This window comes from Electrona antarctica (assembly GCF_951216825.1).
Source record: "Electrona antarctica genome assembly, contig: scaffold_25, whole genome shotgun sequence".
Classification (NCBI taxonomy): domain Eukaryota; kingdom Metazoa; phylum Chordata; class Actinopteri; order Myctophiformes; family Myctophidae; genus Electrona; species Electrona antarctica.
In genome coordinates, this window is record NW_027637034.1 from 5,729,980 (window position 1) to 5,742,312 (window position 12,333).

General features: G+C 41.5%; 1 long non-coding RNA gene across 1 annotated transcript; it reads left to right on the forward strand.

The window, feature by feature from the left end:
- Window positions 1–222: 222 nt before the first annotated feature.
- Window positions 223–11,804, forward strand: LOC306919293. Its single transcript, XR_013789502.1, has 5 exons — window positions 223–457; window positions 994–1,115; window positions 5,340–5,501; window positions 8,741–8,896; window positions 10,281–11,804. It is a non-coding gene; the product is annotated as an uncharacterized lncRNA (long non-coding RNA).
- Window positions 11,805–12,333: the final 529 nt, after the last annotated feature.

A 12,333-nucleotide genomic window follows, 5' to 3' on the forward strand; every position in this document is an offset into this window, starting at 1 on the left:
TCAGACTTAATTTGATCCTTCAACTTCTTGTTTATGCCCTAAAATGACTGGATATAGCTAAGCACCCGCTAAGCCTACAGGTTACTATACAATGACTGGATATAGGCTATAGCTGTTCCATAGCTGCTCCCCACTGTATTACACTGTACCATGGCTCCCTCTAGTGACCGTTTATATTGAGTGCACCGTACGCTCCAGCAGCGCTAGTGCGCATGTGCACAGTGCACAACGATATGTGAGTTTTCCGGCGGCTCGGTATTAGTTTCGGCAGCTCCTGCTAAAATCCACAGACAGAACAACAATAAGAAGTTTGTTAAAACAACATTATGGCGTCTGACTGTTGACACTTTAATATGCACAGAACACTAAAAGGTGGTTTGAAAACAGTGTGGTCGTTAAGCAGCAGGAGCACGTTTGTTTGTCAGCAGCTAAACTACTGAAATAAACACAGCTACAGGTAAAAAGAAGATGGATTCACCACGTTGTGTTTTTACTACATTTATCTTTTAACTTATTGACTCATCTTTTAACATGGAACGCGAGTCGAATGTCTCTCTGCTTGTTTGTTATAAATGTGATCATAATAAACAACCAGTGTAGTAGCAGCAGCAGCAGCAGCAACAATAATACAGTCTATACGCCTACATTGTTTGGTTGCATCTTGTTGATGCCACTATTATTATTACTAATGTAACCACAACGTTACAGCAATGTGTTGTAGTTATGATACAGTATCCTACATATTTTGATTGTCCACGAATATAACCTTTTTCCTTCTGTTATAAGATTTTCTTTCACATTGTTTAAATGATCATTATAGACTAGCAATAACCTCACCTATCTCCCAGACTCTGTCCCTAGTTAGAGTTCAGAGTATTAATGAATGTAGAATTATGTGCAGGATGCAATTTTTATAGAAATGTGAGGGACTTTGTTTATTTAACTAATTCTTTAAATAGTTTTTTTTTTACTCCTCTCACACTCTCATGCTAGCCCGTCTCCGGACCCCCCGGGTTGAGCTCCTTTGGACCCCTACCCCGTAGGGTCCGGTATCATCGGCTTCAAGCGACATGGGATGCAATCTGAGTTACCCTTCTCCGACGGATCTCTGCGCTGTGGGTGTGACACTGACATATTCCAAAAGAAGCATATGAACGCTATAGGAGACAACGAACCCTCTGACCCCCCCCGCGAACGGCTCAGAAGCCGTTAAGTATTTTTAATGTTTGTACGACCGTTTTGGCAGCTCTCTTCCTTCCTTCCTTGACTTCCTTATTGACATCCTATTGTACCGCCTCCATCACCGTGGCTGGCTACCTGCGACAGAGGCAGGAACGCGCAGATAGCCAGTTCCGGCGCTCTGTCGCAGGTAGCCAGCCATGATGGAGGCGGTACAATAGGATGTCAATAAGGACATGAATTTGACATTTGGATGTCACTTTACGTAGGGTCCCTATGCATTTATTCCACGCACTATGGTAGGCAGTACATACCCTCCGTGCAGGCCGTGCTGCGGCCTTTTGGTGGTGGAGATGTTTCAAAAGAAGCCTAAATCGGCTATAGGAGACAACGGCAACGTGAGAAATTTCATTTGGCGCAGAATCCGTTTAATCTTTGTTTGACCGTTTTGGCTGCTCTGAAATTCTCTCTTCCTTCCTTTCTTGACTTCCCATTGTACTGCTTCCCGCACCGAGAGTGGCTAGCTGCGCGTCCCTACGTTCCTGCCTCTGATCTGCTCTGTCTCAGCTAGCATGTATTCACCAAAACCAACTTACAGTTAGTTAATTAGGGACCAAGAAGTCACGCAGTGACTTTGGTCACTCTTTGTTTTTGTGTTTATTTTTCTTCTCCTTCTTCTTCTCCTTCTTCTTCTCCTTCTTCCGCCAAAAATAGCTGTTCTGACTGAATGGTGCAGTCGGTTTTCGCGAAACGCGGTAATCTGGTAGAGGGCCATGCCAAACGGTGAATATGCGACGCCCAAGACGATTGGCCAAATGGTGGCGCTATAGCGCTCAATTGAAAATGCTAACTTTGAACGTGCATAGCTCATGAACCGTTTGACCGTTGGCAATGACACTTTGATACCCATATGCGTATCCTCGTGCTGAACAACTTTCGTGTTCTGACTTTTGACCTCTGACCTTTAGATCACCCGTCATTTTGAATTATATGATCAGTACTTTATTTTATTCTCCTTCTGCCAAAAATAGCTGTTCTGACTGAACCGTGCAGTCGGTTTGCGCAAAACTTGTCAACATGATAGAGGACCATGCCAAACGGTGACTATGCGAAGCCCATGACGATTGGCCAAATGGTGGCGCTATAGCACTCAATTGATGCAAAACGTGCAAAACTTGCAAACTTTGAACGTGCATATCTCATGAACCGTTTGACCGTTAGCTATGACACTTTGATACACATATGTGTCACCTCATGCCGAACAACTCTTGTGTTCTGACTTTTGACCTCTGACCTTTAGATCACCCGCCATTTTGAATTATATGAAAAACAGTTCAAATGTAACTCCTCCCAGAATCTTTGCTCAAAATGCACGAAAACTTCTACACGTGAACTTTGGACCTATACGGACAAATAATCGTAACACATTTTTTCTAAGTGAAAAGATTAAGTTTTTATGAAGCAATGAAAATTGCTGTTTTGTGAATTTTTTTTTTCTGCCTCTAATACACACATATGCTTATGTCACTTAACTATGCGAAGCCCATCACGATTGGCCAAATGGTGGCGCTATAGCACTCAATTGATGCAAAACTTGCAAACTTGCAAACTTTGAACGTGCATATCTCATGAACCGTTTGACCGTTGGCAATGACACTTTGATACACATATGTGTCTCCTCATGCCCAACAACTTTCCTGTTCTGACTTTTGACCTCTGACCTTTAGATCACCCGCCATTTTGAATTATATGAAAAACAGTTAAAATGTAACTCCTCCCAGAATCTTTGCTCAAAATGCACGAAAACTTCTACACGTGAACTTTGGACCTATACGGACAAATAATCGTAGCACATTTTTTTCTAAGTGAAAAAATGAAGTTTTTATGAGCCAATGAAAATTGCGCGCGCACGCACACACACACACACACACTAAAGTTTATACTGAATGATGTTACTGTTTAGAATGAGTCAACTGACTGTGTCTGCATAGCTCAGTTGGTAGAGCTCTCGCCGTTGGACCACAAGGTTGTGTGTTCAAATCCCGGTAAAGACAACTCAGTGTATCCATTGTGTGCTGCAAGATTTGTGATGACTCAACTATATAAATATTGAAGTAGATTACATTTGACCCATCAGGCACTAGGACATGGCATCACAATAATAGAGATACTAGTAACTGAAATAGTGTAATAAGTCTCATAGTGTAATAGTGTAATTGTGTAATATTGAAATAGTGTATTGAGTCAAATTTTTTAATAGTGTAATAAGTGTATTTAGTGTAATAGTGTAATAGTGTAATAGTAGTGTAATAGTGTAATAAGTGCAATGTGTAATACCGTACTGTACTGTACCATACTGTGCTGTACCGTATTGTACCATATGGTACTGTACTGTACCATACTGTACTGTACTGTACTGTACTGTACTGTACTGTACTGTACTGTACTGTACTGTACTATACTGCACCGTACTGTACTGTACTGCACCATACTGTACTGTACTGTACTGTACTGTACCATACTGTACCATACTGTACCGTACTGTACCGTACCGTACCGTACCGGGACATGTTATGAGCATGTAGATCTGCTAATTTCTAAAAGTCTGAGTACTTATGCTGAACTAACACTGAATGATTTTCCTGTTAACAATGGAGTATCTGATCGTCTCCGTGTAGCTCAGTCAGTCGAGCTCTTGCCCTTGGACCGCAAGGTTGTGTGTTCAAATCCAGCTACTGACAACTCAGCTTGTCAGTCTTATTTGTACATATTGTTGAACGCCCTGTGGGCTATATCAGTGAGATCAATAACTTTAAAGACTGGTGTGATAATAGCCACCTTATGTTAAACACCACAAAAACTAGCAGCCACGCATGCAGCCACGCACGCACGCACGCACGCACGCACGCACGCACGCACGCAGGCAGGCAGGGGCAGGCAGGCAGGCAGGCAGGCAGGCAGGCAGGCAGGCAGGCAGGCAGGCAGGCAGGCAGGCAGGCAGGCAGGCAGGCAGGCAGGCAGGCAGGCAGGCAGGCAGGCAGGCAGGCAGGCAGGCAGGCAGGCAGGCAGGCAGGCAGGCAGGCAGGCAGGCAGGCAGGCAGGCACGCACGCAGGCAGGCAGGCAGGCAGGCAGGGGCAGGCAGGCAGGCAGGCCGGCAGGCCGGCAGGCCGGCACGCACGCACGCACGCACGCACGCACGCACGCACGCACGCACGCACGCACACACACACACACACACACACACACACAAGACATGCCTAAAATGAGGACACACCTTCATGTTACCAAATCACTAAATGGTTTTACTGTTTACAATATAGTCACTGATTGTCTCTGTGTAGGTCAGTCAGTAGAGCTCCCGCCTTCGGTCCACAAGGTTGCGAGTTCAAATCCCGGTACCGACAACTCGGCTCGTCGGTCTCATTTGTGCGTGTTGTTCTTATTGCGCATTGTTCTTCTTCTATCTTGGTCCCGCTTTATCGCTGCTTGCAGCTATATTTTAAAATGTATTTGTGTGTGCTCGTGCTCCGGACAAGTGACTTTCGTGCCCGGACAAGTGAATGGGAAATGTACTTGTCCGCAGGACAAGTCCCTCAAAAGGTTAATGTCAAGCCCGGCAAGCAATGCAAATGTAGATTGTAAACGAGTAGGATATTTACTCTGTCCACTGTAATGTTAATGTGATTGTCAAGTGAACTTAGAGCTCCATGTCTTCATGAACCAAGCATTGAAACCGTACCAACTAAACCTTTATCATGCTCTATTATTGTGTCAGTCTTAGAATGACCATTCAGGTAATGCATAACATTTGACATTTTTTTCCTGTCTTGTTCATACGCTGCACATTTTGCCTCAAACCCACTTTAACACAATGAGTGCTGCCTGCTGGACGAAAGTGGTATGACACTTGGGTGCCGGTGATTTCAGTCCGCTTTTGGCATCCATCTTGGATACTAAAGTATTAGCGTTTATTACCAAGCTAAAATAAGGCCAATCCTTGCTCTAGAAAACGCCAATGTTCCAATCACGATCACTGGATAATCAGAAATGACCTCCGAACATTGGAGAATAGTTGAAAACCATGCTCTAGTAGGCCTAGTAATTCATGAATCCCATAATCTCAAGATTCTTATTAAAGTCCTGATTCACTTGATTTCAGACCGGTGTATGGAGTCCAGACTGCAGGTGAAAATGAACTCTCCAGACTCAGCCAAGGATATTTCTATTAAACAGGAGGAACCTGAAGACATCTCTATTAAACAGGAGGAACCTGAAGACATCTCTATTAAACAGGAGGAACTTGAAGACCACCCAAACCGTAGTATGTATTTTCACTTGGCCTAAATGTTTTACTGTACCTTACCCTAATCCAAACCTTGATGCTGAGCGGGGAGACATCGTCACTTTGGAATATTTTACAAAACTACCAAGCGATTACACCTTTTTAAAGTGGATTTTCATGACAAGCAACTCAGCGGTCGGTGTAATCGCTGTTCAAAGGTAACTTTAAACATAGGCAGTCTAGCCTGAAAGACGGCCGTAATTTGTCGGCATTCATCCTGTTAATATTGATGAGTACAGCTCATGAAAATCAAAAAATCCTATCCAATGAATTAGAATATTTTACGAGACCACAAAAAAAATGATTTTTTTAAAAGAAAAATGTCGACCATCTGAAAAGAATATTAATGTATGCAGTTAATACTTGGTCTGGGCTACTTTTGAACAAATTATTTCATCAACGGGGCGTGGCATGGAGGTGATCAGCCTGTGGCACTGTTAAGGTGTTATGGAAGCCCAGGTTTGTGAAAGCTTTGTAGAGAAAAGGCCTTGTGCACACCTACAAGGACAGGTCTGTAGGAACCAGCAACCAAATGCAAATCATGAGAAGAAACATACAACATATTGTGGATGTGATGCGTTGTGAGCTTGTAGATCAACTATTTTCAGCATGCAACACATCGTACAACGAAGCACAAGTCAAGCACCAGTCAAGCTTCACTTGAGAGCTGTGTTTTGTTGGCCGAAGCGACGTTACACAGCGCAAAAGTAATAAGCTACGGGAAGCTAGTTTTCGGTGGCAGCCTGGCACGTTGTGTTTAATCAACCAACATCAAGTTTACCTCAGTGTTTTTGTTTTAGCTGGTTTTCTCCTAGAAAGCTCTATGTTTAGGGTGTGTTTTAGCTGGTTTTCTCCTAGAAGGCTCTATGTTTAGGGTGTGTTTTAGCTGGTTTTCTCCTAGAAGGCTCTATGGAAATCTGGGACACTGTTTGAAGTGAACTGTCAGAGAGTGGTTCACACATGCCCAGAATGAACGCGTTCACAATGACGTTCATCAAGCAGAAATACAGTACGTTCAGTTCAACAAAAAATAAACGGATTTGTGAACAATCATTCTTTGAAAGCGTACAGGGACAACACTGCGGGTCAAGACTGCGCATGCATTTAATAAGTTAAATATTTTTAAGGCAATTAATTAACACAATTGATTAACACCGTTAACGCAATAATTTTGACAGCCTTAAAAAGGTTTCAAAATGATGGTAAAACAAATGAGTGTTCAAATGAGTCATCTAGCAGCAGTGATGACAGGACTTCAGTGGTGCATTTATTGTCTCTGTTGCGACTGTATAGGTAGCAGACTACTATGAAAACCTGCAATTGTCAATGGCATTCAATGTTTGTGTTAACACAAACACTCAAAACTGACCATTCATTGTCAATGGCATTCAATGTTTGTGTTAACACAAACACTCAAAACTGACCATTGTCAATGGCATTCAATGTTTGTGTTAGGACAATCTTTGTGCTTACACTTACCCTCAAAGCTGGACATAGGCCCCTCAATAATATGGAAAATAACTTTTTGGTCCTATAAAGTGCTTTTAAAGGTGGCCTTACACTAGCCGATTTTTTTTCAATCTGAAATCTGATAGCGCCACACACTACAGGATAATCGGAGTGGGGCAGAGCAAATATCAAACATTCTTGATGTTGATCGGGCCGTCCCGATCGCGCTTTGAGCGGTCGGGCACCCCCCGAGCGTCAAAAATGCCCGATTATCGGCTAGTGTAAGGCCACCTTAAGGCCTTATTTGGACATGAATGATTTGAAATCAGATCTGTCGAGCTTCCAACTTGCGCTTTGCACACATGCTGGCCATGGATGGCCTACATGTGCGCGAGCAGAGCACGCAACCTACTGCTGACTCCTGTCAACATTATCATGTTAAAGAATGAAAGAAAAAAATGTTTATGTAGTGATTTTTGTTGGGCTGGAATTTCAGAAACATTTTAGTTAAAAAAAAAAGTGGAAAAGGTTATTTTATTTAAAGGGTGGTTCTTTGTATTTTTGTTGTGTAATAAAAATGTGATCCTTAAAACCCCTTTATGGCCCTTGACGTAATTGACGTAATGAAATCAATAAATCCCTTATGGCCACTGACGTAATGGACGTAATCGATTGATTCCCAATAATCGGGAGCTTATTGTCGCAAAATGTAGCATTTTTTAGCTAATTTGGCTAACGGCCGATGTAATCTTCTTAAAACCGGCCGAAAATCCGCGCGTGCACGGTCGATCACACACGCGCGTGATCGCGCATGCATCGCTGCGTAAAATGCGATGTTTTGGGCTTGATTAGAGCTTAATTTGACTTAGTTATGAAAAATACGATGATAGCTTAGCATTCCGGACATCTGAGAGTGTAACACAGTAGCAACGCTACTACCGGATATTTTGATCCAAACCGGAAGTGGTCATCGTTCACTCGCTCTCTTTGGTCAGAATCGGCAAAATGGTGACGTTACCGCCACCATCAGGACTGATTGTCCCAATACTATAGTCTTGCCCCGTCAAAATGAGATATAGTGTGTATATCGCGGATTTTTCTATTGGCATTAAAATGACAAATTAAACATATGAATAATGCTGGCTGAAGGCACATTAATTAGTTAATTAGGCACGGCCACAAGAGGGTTAAAACAATAAAAGGCTTCAATTATTTCAGTTGTTGTGTAATGAATCTAAAATATATAAAGGTTTATTTATTTTTATTACATTATGGCAAATAATGAACTTTTTCAGATTATTCTAATTCGTTGGGATGGACCTGTATATCGTCGGGATGAATTAATTAATTAATATCGTTACATGCCTAGTGGGCACCTAAACATTGTACGTGGGCACCTCAGAGTTAAATTGGCTATTTGTTTTCCAAAAATGTAAAATAAATAAATATGGAATTAATTTGTATTGTAAGGGATTTTTTTTCATTTGTTTTTGTTTGCATTTTTTTTCCAGCCCTACTACTACTCTGTGGTTCTATGGGCTGTGGCAAAACTTTTGACAATAGCTAGCAACGTATTACAAATAAATAAATAAATAATAAATAAATACATGAAAAAATAACGAAATGGTTCGAATGGTGATTAATCATGATTAATAATTTTGAAGCTGTGATTAATCTGATTATAAATTTGAATCATTTGACCACTACTTATATTGTCTTGAATAATAACACCCTTACTGAATGATAAGTAGCCTACAATCTGTTACCAGTGATTTCCACAGAGCACCACAGGGAGAGGTCTACAGTATCTAGAGAGATGGCCTCCAAAAGACACTCAACGTTTTCAGAGGAACAGCCAGAGACGGGCGAGGGACATGGACCATTTGATGCAATGATGCAACCTGTTGTAAAGTTGTACCGTATAGGTATGTGCTGTTTTAAGGGATATTTCACTTTCAACATAATTGTTTATCATCTACTCAGGCTTTTGTGAACGCACCGGGAGCAGTTCTTAACGCCCCCATCACCCAGGACAAAGTTCTTTGTCCTTTCTATTAGTAACGCCCGACGCCCAGGACGAAGTTTGATCCAAAAGACAAAGTTTATTGATCATTGCTTAGACCAGTCATTAGTCCTACAACTACAACCTATCTCAAACCCTCACCCTAAACCTAACCTCCCACGGGGCAGCACACCTAAACCTAACCTTAACCCATGTCTAACCAATGACTAGTCTAAACTAAGTATGCACCCCCAGTGGGACGTCATCGAAAATGTTCCTCCCCTGTTTAGCCGACGACAACGAAAATCTTAAAACGTTAACAAAAGTAAGAGGAGAGATCAAATTACTCCGGTTTTAACCTCACTGCACCTGGCTCCCTGTGGTTTTTAGGATTGATTTTAAAATGAAATTATGAAGCTCGTAATGGTCTTGCACCTTCTTATCTCCATGATTTCTGCTTCGATATGTCCCCAAACTTTAATTTATTTTGGAAACCCAGCCATTGTAAGAACTGGAGTCACCCCTACATCCCCACTATAAAATATGTGACACCCTGTCAAAAATCATCTATTATTGGAACATGTTTGTTGAAACTTCCAACAACCGGTTTGAGTGTTTGTGCCAATTATTGTTTTCTGTTTTATTTAATTGTGTTCTTATTGTGTCTTATTTTGCCATAACCTTCTGTTGAACACTTGCTACTTATTTGTAACTATTCAATGCAACATTATACTCTATAAGAAAGAAAATACATTGCTTGGATGCACCTGGGACGTATCCTCAGTGATGTATCCCAAGGTCATCAGGGATTCGGGTCTCGTGAACATCATACCCCTCACTCGGGTGACCCAGCCGGGATGATCAAGTCCCGACTTATGTCCCAGTAGCTACCCTCGATAGGGTTGTGCCCAGCCTGCAGATAACCCAGTGGAATCACAATGCCCATGTTGAGCATTTCCATTCCTTTTTTTTTTTGAGGGGCGCTGTGGCAGCCAAGTCAATGGACTATATAATGTTTATTTGGGAAAGCCAAGTCAATGGACTGTTTATTTTGAGCACTTAAGGCAAGTCAATGGACTGTTTATTTTGAGCACTTAAGCCAAGTCTATGGACTAATGTATATTTAGAGCTTAACTGAAAGTCTATGGACTTGTTATGTTTTTGCTTTTGTGCCTGGCACCTTGTAGGATTTTGTTTGTGCTCCAAAGGCTTAAGAAATGCACTGCAAAATTGTGTATTATTTACATTATTACTATTATTATTATTATTATTAACAAATTACATTTTGTTTTACCTTTCCAATCCAGTGTTGCATCATCAGTCTGGCCTTCATGTCTTACCAACAGTAAGTGAACATAGAAGCTTGGCTAAACCAAAACAACATGGCTGTGACCAGTGTGGACAACGCTACCATTGTATGTCTGACCTCAAAAGACACCAGAGAATTCACACAGGAGAGAAACCCTATGGATGTGATCAGTGTGGACACAGATTCTCTTTAATGGACAGCCTTAAAAAGCACCAGAGAATTCACACAGGAGGGAAACCATATGGATGTGATCAGTGTGGACAACACTTCTCTCAAATATCCATCCTTAAAAATCACCAGAGAATTCACACTGGAGAGAAACCCTATGGATGTGATCATTGTGGAGAACACTTCTCTCGAATGTCCAGCCTTAAAAGTCACCAGAGAATACACACTGGAGAGAAACCCTATGGATGTGATCAGTGTGGACAACACTTCTCTCAAATGGCAAGCCTTAAATCACACCAGAAAATTCACACTGGAGAGAAACCCTATGGATGTGATCATTGTGGACAACACTTCTCTCTAATGTCCAGCCTTAAATCACACCAGAAAATTCACACTGGAGAGAAACCATATGGATGTGATCAGTGTGGACAGCACTTCTCCCAAAAGAGCAACCTTAAAAGACACCAGAGAATACACACTGGAGAGAAACCCTATGGATGTGATCAGTGTGGACAACACTTCTCTCAAATGGCAAGCCTTAAATCACACCAGAAAATTCACACTGGAGAGAAACCCTATGGATGTGATCATTGTGGACAACACTTCTCTCTAATGTCCAGCCTTAAATCACACCAGAGAATACACACTGGAGAGAAACCCTATGGATGTGATCAGTGTGGACACAGATTCTCTGAAATGTCCAGCCTTAAAAATCACCAGAGAATTCACACTGGAGAGAAACCCTATGGATGTCAGTGTGGACAACACTTCTCTCAAATATCCAGCCTTAAAACACACCAGATAATTCACACTAGAGAGAAAAACTAGGGGTGTGATCAGCGTGGACAACACTTCTCTATAATGTCTAACCTTAAAAAACACAGCACAGAAAACATCAGAAACATCAGCTAAAGCTAAAGCTATAAGCTATTGTTTATTAAGAATGCTAAACTATACACACATTACAAGTATATGTGCTGACTGTAGATTCATAGGATGGGGATGAATTTAATGTTGATTTGTTGATTGATGTAAGTTAACTCACTAATAACAAAGTATGTCCCACTAGAAAACATCTAGTGGTCCAGGAGGAATTTGGAGTCAATCATGTACAAATTAAGTTTCTATGGGAACTTGAAAGACATTGGTCGAATAACAAGAGAGACTCATTCACACACATGGAAAAGGACATGAATGGTGTTGTTTATTCCACATGTAAATGACAGCAGGACATGCATAATAGATAGCAGCAATCTTTAGAGAAATGTGCTTTACTTTTCGGCTTTTTTGCCACTATGCCTGTAGGAAAAGCCCCAGTGTGACTTTGTTGATTCTGTTGCAAAGGTATCACTGCATAACCAACCTTGTACCACTACAAAACATAACATTATTTTTTGCCAAAAATAAAGACAATAAAACAATGTTGATGCTGTCCCTCACTACACCAGGTCACACACACACACACAACAGTTGTTTGTTTATAGGAGCACTGCAGTGCAGTAATGTCAGTCAATCCAATTAAATATGCTTTGGAAGGCAATACACAAGATGCATTAACATGTACATGGGCTACACTGACAGGGATTCAAATGTTTAAGTAGGTTAGACAGCCTTTCTTCCCCCTAGGGTAGATGATTGTCCTCCTCTTTGAGGACCTGAATTATGATATGACACTATTTATGATGTTACACTATTGATCACCCAGGATGCAAATGGTGAACCGGCCCATCGACACCTATAGGATGTATTGAAACACTAAGTACGACCAGTTCTATGAAGACGGGCGACTGTTCTGTACAACACAACAACAGTCCTGTACAGAAACAAGACCACTGTCTTCTAGGTACTACGGTGAAATTAATGTAAAGATTGAACTGCAAATG